General features: G+C 36.7%; 1 pseudogene; it reads left to right on the forward strand.

The window, feature by feature from the left end:
• The first annotated feature begins 787 nt into the window (after positions 1-787).
• Positions 788-906, forward strand: LOC118603529 (annotated as a pseudogene).
• The last annotated feature ends 7,347 nt before the right edge of the window (positions 907-8,253 follow it).

Genomic DNA, 8,253 nt, shown 5'->3' on the forward strand with positions numbered 1-8,253 from the left:
AAGCTTTCAAGATTAAAATAATTTACATGAGGGTGAAATTCTGTGGGGGAAGTAGAATGAAGATATAAACTCATAGGGAAAGAGAAAGACATAAAATTTCTGACTGTAAAAAAGAGTGGCTTCATGGATTCTTTAAAAGTGTGATGGAGGGCATCGAATCACTGAAGTATAAAGTATTTAAGACTAGCTTTATTTTAAAATGTTAATATTTACGATAAACCAAAATTGCTTTATTAGCAGCTTTTCAAATTTTAATACTTTCCGATAGTAAACAAATTGTGCAAGGGAGAGCATAATGTTTCAAAATGAACGTGGTATGTATTGTAGCAAAAACATTGGAACATGCCTACTGGGGGTGTAATGTCCACACCGAATCTAAAGGATGAAGGAGAAGAGCTTTGCAGGGGAAATGGACTGAGTGGTGAGCGGTAACCTCTGAAACGCATGAGGAAAGGCTGGGAGACTGGAGAGAGAGGAAGAGATATTTATGGAAAAACTTTTTCCGTGCAGTTGGTGTGAGTCCCCAGGCAGATAGCTGAAGCCATGGGTGAAAAGTTAGCATAAGCATGGGCTGAGTAGAAGAATAGAGGCTGGGGGACAAAGAAGGCAGAGTAGAACCCCTGAGGCTGCTATGAAAGTGTGGGCTGGGGAGTGGGGAGAGAATGGGGAGGAGGTGTTATGTAAGGTGAGGAGGGAAAGAGTTTCAAGAAAGGGAACTGACAACAGTGTTCATTGGATGTGAAGGGAAAAAGGATTGCCAATGAATGTGTGAGTTAAGAGTCTCTGAGTCCACGGCCATGCCACCCTGAACAAGCTCGACCCCATCTGATCTTGGAAGCTAAGCAGGCTTGGGCCTGGTTAGTACTTGGATGGGAGACCACCAAGGAAGACTAGGTGCTGTAGCCGTAAATAATTAATTAATAATAATAATATTAATAATAATAATGGATTGTAAACTGGCAAGGTCTTTGCAATCTGTGAGGTCAACTAAGTCTTGCCTCTCCTAAGGGAAAAAAAAAAAAGACTCTTTGAGTAGCAAGTTTCGGAAAATGGTTTAATCAAGAAAAGTGGTAGTGTGAAAAGTCAGAGGGTGTTAAACATCTTAGTAGGAATTGAGGCAGTTGCAGACACTTGGAACAGAGTGCTGGGTGGCCCTGTTTTTCAGTGTGCTGCCATTCATCAGCTCAGCTTCGATCTCTCCCAGTCTCTGGATTTCTGTGTAAGTTTCAAACTTCTGGGAGGCTGGCCCAGCTCAGGACAAGTGTCTACTCTTAAATGATCAGACGTTATCATGGGGTACGATAACATGGTGCGGAAATGGCCGGTGTGAGCCTACTGCTGCATACTGGGGGTGACTCAAAGCAGGGGGCACTACTGTGAGCAGGGAGCTACCCCAGACCTGTGGCATCTATTGCAGATTGCCTCAGCAAGAGAAGTGGTGGGAGAGCAAGCCTGACTGCGGAGCTCAAGGAGTGAATGGGAGGTGAGAACGCAGGCTTTTAAGAATTTGGTCATGACGAAACGAGCAGAGGGAGAGCAGGTGGTAACCAGATGGAGTGATTCGATTAAGAGACAGTACCAATGGAGCGTTCGGTACGTGTCCAGCGTTCCCCTCTCCCCCGTGCACAAGAATCTGGTTTTTAAATTCACCTATAATGGTGTCTCAATGTGCCTGAATGATAAAACAGTAGATGTGGGGAAAAATAGTGATGTGGGGGGAAATAGTGACGTAGAGGAAAGAGCATAGACTTTAGATACGGAAGACCTGGGTTTGAGCCCTGGGCTCTGCCCCGAATAGACGTCTGATGGAGCGAGTGACTTAGTTTCTCCAAGCCTCATTTCTTATGTGTAAAATGAGGATAAAAAGAATTGTGAAATGATCAAACCACAAAATATATATAACTATTATAAACTGTAAAGAGCCAAATGAATAATACTGTGTAACATCTACAACAAATATACAAATTACAATTGCCTCATGTACACCAACAGCAGCATCATTCACACCCTTCAGAAAGTTCCACATACTTATTAGTCTAATTATATTTTTGTTTTGGAGAGCATAGAACTCTAGAGCTGGAAAGGTCAATAATGATGACAAAATCTCTGATTTTGTTAAAAAGAAGCTGCTACGCGAAGTTTAGTGATTCATCCAAGGTCACACAGCTACTAAGAGATAGGAAGAGGAATTAACTCGAGCTTTCCTGACTCATCCTCTTTCCTGTAGTATGCTACTTCTTGTATTTATTTGATTTATATGTTGAAGTGTAATGTGCTATTTCTGTTTTATTATATCATGTGTTTTTTTTTTTTTCGGTGTTTTCACTATAGTGAAATCTACTTCTTTGGAAATAAAGAGAGTTCTATACTGAATCTCTATAGGAAGAGAAATTTGTTAGATCGTAGAATCCTTGCCTTCCATTTGAGGTGGTAAAGAAATCATGCATTATATAGCTGGAGGGAATGGCTACTTGAGGCCAACAGCAGCCTCAAAATATGTAGCTTTCTTGGGAGCACAGGTCTGAATCTTGGCAGGGTCAACATAAGAGCTTAACCTTTTAAGACAGATAAATTGAGTTCTTGGAATGCCCCTATTTAGTGGGCTCGTTGGGGTCTTTTGGAAGAGCCCCTTGCTAAGTGAAGCTCTGTCTGCTTTGCATCAACTTTACGCAATCTTGAGATAATCTCAGACTGGATCTCCATGAAGCCAAAGCCAGCAATAGAAAATTCAGTCTATCAACTCTTTATTTGGCACAGAATAAATTGCTTTATTGTTTATTGCAACATTATTTCTCAGTGAAGTTTGGAAACTGCCTACACATCCAAAAATTAAAAAATGTTTAAATAAATTATAATTCATTTGTATGAAGGAATATTGTGCAGCCAGTGAAAAGCATGCTTTCTTAGAATCTAAGCATCTTATACAGCTAATTTAAAATTTTTATATTTTTGACAAATGTTGGTACAGTATTGATTCAGCCTGGGTCAGATCTTGTATGAGTTCCTTTATAATATTTCCATTTACTAATCATCCTATTATCTGGCCCATCCTGTAACCTCTTAACTATGACTACTACAGAAAATTTCTGGTTTCCACTGGGATTCATGAGAATGTGAATATAGTTAAACAACCCTAGAAGTGGGGCTTAATTCTTTACAGTGAAAGATGTGAAAACTCTTGAAAAATTAAAAGTGCTGTATAAGTTTAAATACTATTTCTCTCAAATACTTTCTCTAGTCTAAATAACAAATATTTTTTCTACTAAGTAAATACTTTTTGTAGCCTAATACTTTTCAGTGCCTAAATCTGGCATCATAACAATGGTACAAATAAATTCCAAGAGGCCATAATCAAAAGGACTGTAATAACAATTTTAGAAAGTATATGAATAAATTGGAACTCTCATTTATTGTTTACGGGAATGTAAAATGGCGCAGCCATTTTTAGAAAACAATTTTGCAGTTCCTCAAAGCATTAAACATAGAGTTACCATATGATCTAGAAATTATGCTCCTAGGTATACACTTAAGAGAAATTAAAACATATGTCCACATTAACATTTGTGCACAAATGTTAATAGCAGCATTTTTCATCATAGCCAAAAAGTGGAAACAACCCAAATTTCCATCAGCTGATGAATGGGTAGACAAAATGTAGTATATCCATATAGTAGAATATTATTCACCTATAAAAGGAGTGAAGTACCAATACACACTACAACCTGAAAACATTACACTAAGTGAAAGAAGCCAGTCACAGAAGACCATGTATTGTATGATTGCAACTATATAGAGACAGAAAGTAGAGTAGTGGTTGCCTAAGTCTGGGATAAATGGGGGTGTTTGGGGGAAAACAGAGATTGATCGCTAGTGAATATGGTTTCTTTTTTAAGTGGTAAAATGTTCTAAAATTGTGGTGCTGGTTACACAACTCCATGGACATACTAAAAACCATTGAAGGGCATGCCTTAAATAAGTGAATTGTATGGTATGTGACTTATATCTCAATAAGGCTGCCAAAAAATAAATTTGGATACTAAAGTGCTCTTCTCTGGTTAAATGCAAGGTCACCCACATTGGGAAGTGGAATATTTGTTTCCTCTCTAAAGCCGAAAAATTTGAGGTACCCGAAAGTTAAGATTTCAAATGAATGGAGCAAGGCATACCTGAAGCCACCAACAAATGAGGCAAATACCTGATCTAAAACTCAGATCGGACGTGCAATACAGCGAGACTAATTTTTAAGACACATCAAACGGCGACGACAAAGTCGATGCAATTAAACAAGCAAAGTATAAACTAAAGCATTCTGTTTTCTACCTCTCCTACGAAATTTTTTTAAATTACCACAAAAGTCAATGGAAACCATAATTTGCATGGTGCTTAGTGATACCAGCTTTGTGATTTCCTTAACCAATTGATCGCAATCTGCCTATCAGAAGTGGAGACAATTTTGATATATCTTTTGTTTTAGCCAGAGGGAGGAAGACATTCCCACATAATAATCACATCCTTATAGAAATCTAAAACGCATGTTCAAAGCCATGGTGGTCCTGCAAAAGCATAAGCTCATAAAGGGTTCTTGATTCATTGTCATCATTCATTTTGTTCACCGGAACAACCAGAGTTTTGCCTGGCCATACAATGACTGATAGCTTTTTCATAAAAGGATATTTTACAAAATATTGAAATGTAGCCTATTTCTACCTGATAAATGCCTGGACCTGTAAACTTTGAACCCTCATTGGCCTTTGTTGCTTGTGACCTTGTTTAAATGATTAATGTTCTTTTAACAACTGCAGGCTGCAGGAGGCAGCTTGAACTTACTGTGTGTAGATCTTTTATTTGAGGCAAAAAGAAGTTGTTCAAACATAAAACTGTTGGTAATGTGCACTCTAGTATCCAGGGCGTTGTATCATTTTTATTTCAGTTACTTTACTAAAGAGCAGTATATGTTTTTGAGATATATTTTTTTTATTTTAAAAAGTTGCAAAGGAACCCTCAGTTTTTTAATTTCTAAAGAAGAAAAAATGAACACTATGTTGATACCATTTATTTATCACCTCTAAACTAAAAACAAATGGACAATTAGGAACTGTTTATCACATATTTTAAATTATTATTGTTTTATCAATGTTCAGTAGCATTTTGTACAACTTTGATGCTGTTATCATCAAAGTTGGTGAGTTGTATCATTATTGAGCTTTGTGAAGTCTCAACCCTCGCCCCAACTTTGTCCTCTGTTAAGATCCTTCTTAATATGTCAAATAATATACCAATATCTGCTTGAACATCAAAGATCTGCATTTAGCAGAAGTCAATAGAATTGCTTTCAGGGACTAGATGAAAAATGGACTGGATCTTTCTTAGTTAACTCTGGAAATGGGGAAAACAAAACAAATTTTTCTCACTGGCTTTGTACCAGACTTGAAAACAAAAGTAAAAACAAAACAAAACAAAACACAGTTATACTGGTCTATGAGATGTTTTATGAGCTCAGTGTTCCCTGAAAATGTTCGTAAGAAAGAAATAAAATAAGAAGTTTTTAGCAACTTGCTTCATACATATTATTACTTCAAGTAGGTAAAAGGACATGTGTAACTCTTAAAATGAATGTGTTTGTAATAAAACACATTTTCTTATGACTAGGTAAAAAATATCAGTCTTGTTTAAGGATAAGGAGAGCCCGAGAGTTACCCTCTTAGGATTAGGGAGAGCAACTTGTTTAAAGAGCTCATCTACCATGAAATCGATGGACTATTACATCAGCACTATCAAACAAGGCATTTCCTACCTCATACAGGATCCACATTACTAATGCAGGGTTTTTTGTTTAGCAATTTACATAAAATATTTCTAGAGGTAAGTTCTTTTTTTCTTAATGGCTCCAAGGTTAAAGTTGAAAATACCAACTTGCGGTTTTGCCATATTGAATGTCATTTCCACGTTTTCCAGTAAATCATTTCATTATCCATAATAATAATCTTCACTGGCTTTACAAATAATTGCTTTACTAAACTTAAAGGAAGTCTGATTTTAATTTGTTATCTACATCTACATTCTCATATTCTTTTTATAGATTTTTTAAACAAGTTATCAGTAGAATCTTCCTTCACTCAAACATAAGTGAAAGTTTTATCTATCTTGAGATGTCACTAAAATAATTTATTGCTGGGGAAACAAAACCTTTTGTCTCAAGATATATTTCTTCCCGACAGCTGTGGTATTTCAGGGAAAGCACCAAAGCTATGATGGTCTGGACTGCAATCAACTGTTCTTAATAGGAAATTTTACAGACTTTTAATAAGATATCCTCAAATAATTTATGAGGAGAGGTTTTGAAGTGAAGAGGCATTGTTTGGCAATATGTTCTTCCTCTAATCTCAGGAAATTTAAATAAAAGAGTGCTCATTTCCTCTGAACTCAGCAATTCTCCTTAAAGGAAAAAAAAAAAGATTAAGAAAAACACCTGCTAGGACAGTCCCAAAACATGGCTTACTTGCTTCAGACAAAACTGTGCTAAAACAAACAAACAAACATTTCATTACTGTGGAAGACTTCTGCTGTAGATTTTCTGGGCTGTGACAGGTTAGGAATTTCCATAAACAAATCCATAAGGCTGGGGTTGCTGGGAAATCATCAGAGAAATGTGCCCTGTTTACTAAATACAAATCCCCAGGTGACCCCGCTCCTTTGGACTAGTCATTCCCAATCTGTTCTAAATCATGACCCCCACCTCCCCCCCTAGCTTTTTTTTTTTTACATTATCTTGACGTTACTCTTAATTCTGCCCATTATAGTCTCCACATTCATCTTTGTGATTTCCCACCATCTTGTTGTGGGTTTCGCGTGTTTAGATTTGGTTTATAATGTTATTCTTTTCCTACTTAAAAATAGGACTTTAAACTCTCTTCTCCCATCATTAAAATGGTAATTTTATCACATTTTGTACCTAAGTGGGGTAAGAGAGGACTAGATGGATGCCTCTCAGGTTTTAAAGTACCCACAGCTACAGCTACAGGTGTCCTGTTAAAAAGGAAGTTCTGATTTCGTAGTCTAAATGTGGGGCTAGAAATTCCGCAGCTCTAACAAGCCCTGAGGTGATGCCAGAGCTACTGGACCTGGGAGCACACTCTGAGTAGCAAGGACAGGATGATATCAAAGGTCTCTTCCAACTTTAAATGTCATGTCCTGGGGTTTCCAGCGGGGTTTCTATGGGGTTACCAAAGAATCTCTGAAATGGCCTAAAATTCTGATTAGAAAATTTCAAACTATTTGACAGCCAAATATATTGTCCTACTTCAAGAAATGTAACCAGTAGAATTAAAATAAACCTAATGTTAGCTGATTAGCAGCAAGTGTGATGTTGAACATATCTTTGTTTTAGGTCAAGAGATAATTATTTTATTTATTTTTATGCTCATTCCCTCTTTCTCTTTTGTTCCAATAACCTTGACCCCTCTCCCACACACACATTCTGTTGGGTAGCTCCTGTACTCACATAAATTTTGCTTTCATTTATCAACTATCATACAGAAACTCACAGCTATATTGTTACGAAAGAAAGAAAGAAAGAAAGAAAGAAAGAAAGAAAGAAAGAAAGAAAGAAAGAAAAGAAAGAAAGAAAGAGAGGAGAGGAAGGAAGGAAGGAAGGAAGGAAAGAAGAAAAGAAGAAGAAAGAAAGAAAGAAAGAAAGAAAGAAAGAAAGAAAGAAAGACGACACTGAGCTATACTTCTGGTAGAATGTACACAAATTTACTCAAAATATAGTTATGTTCTCAAGGAAGAGTGGGAGGAAATGTGAATTCATCATGTATATTCCCAAGATATCCTGAGGCTTTAGCCACTAATCCAGGAGACTTTCCCCCACCCCCCAGTACCAACTCATTCCTATACCATACATTATTTGCATATAGATGGGGTGATTCTTAAACCTTTAGCTGAGATGTGAATCAAAATTTTTCACAAGTTTAAAAAATAATTGACTAGCTTAGAATCTGTTGTTGCAGTCTGGATTTCATGGATTTTTCTTCTTTTCTCTTTACAGTAAGAGATGTACTAAATTAGAAAAGTGGAAAACTGATATCTCAGTTTTCTGATATTTCCGATATTTCCATTTTCTGTATTTGTCAAGAGTATAGATCAAGAGTGATGGCCTCAATTTTATACTTCACTTTGTACATGATTATACAGTTTAGCGAAAGAAAAGACATCAAGAATACTCAGGTTACACTGGATAAATGTAAGTGGCAA

The sequence above is a fragment of the Rousettus aegyptiacus genome, unplaced genomic scaffold (assembly GCF_014176215.1).
Source record: "Rousettus aegyptiacus isolate mRouAeg1 unplaced genomic scaffold, mRouAeg1.p scaffold_m13_p_5, whole genome shotgun sequence".
In the NCBI taxonomy this organism is placed as follows: domain Eukaryota; kingdom Metazoa; phylum Chordata; class Mammalia; order Chiroptera; family Pteropodidae; genus Rousettus; species Rousettus aegyptiacus.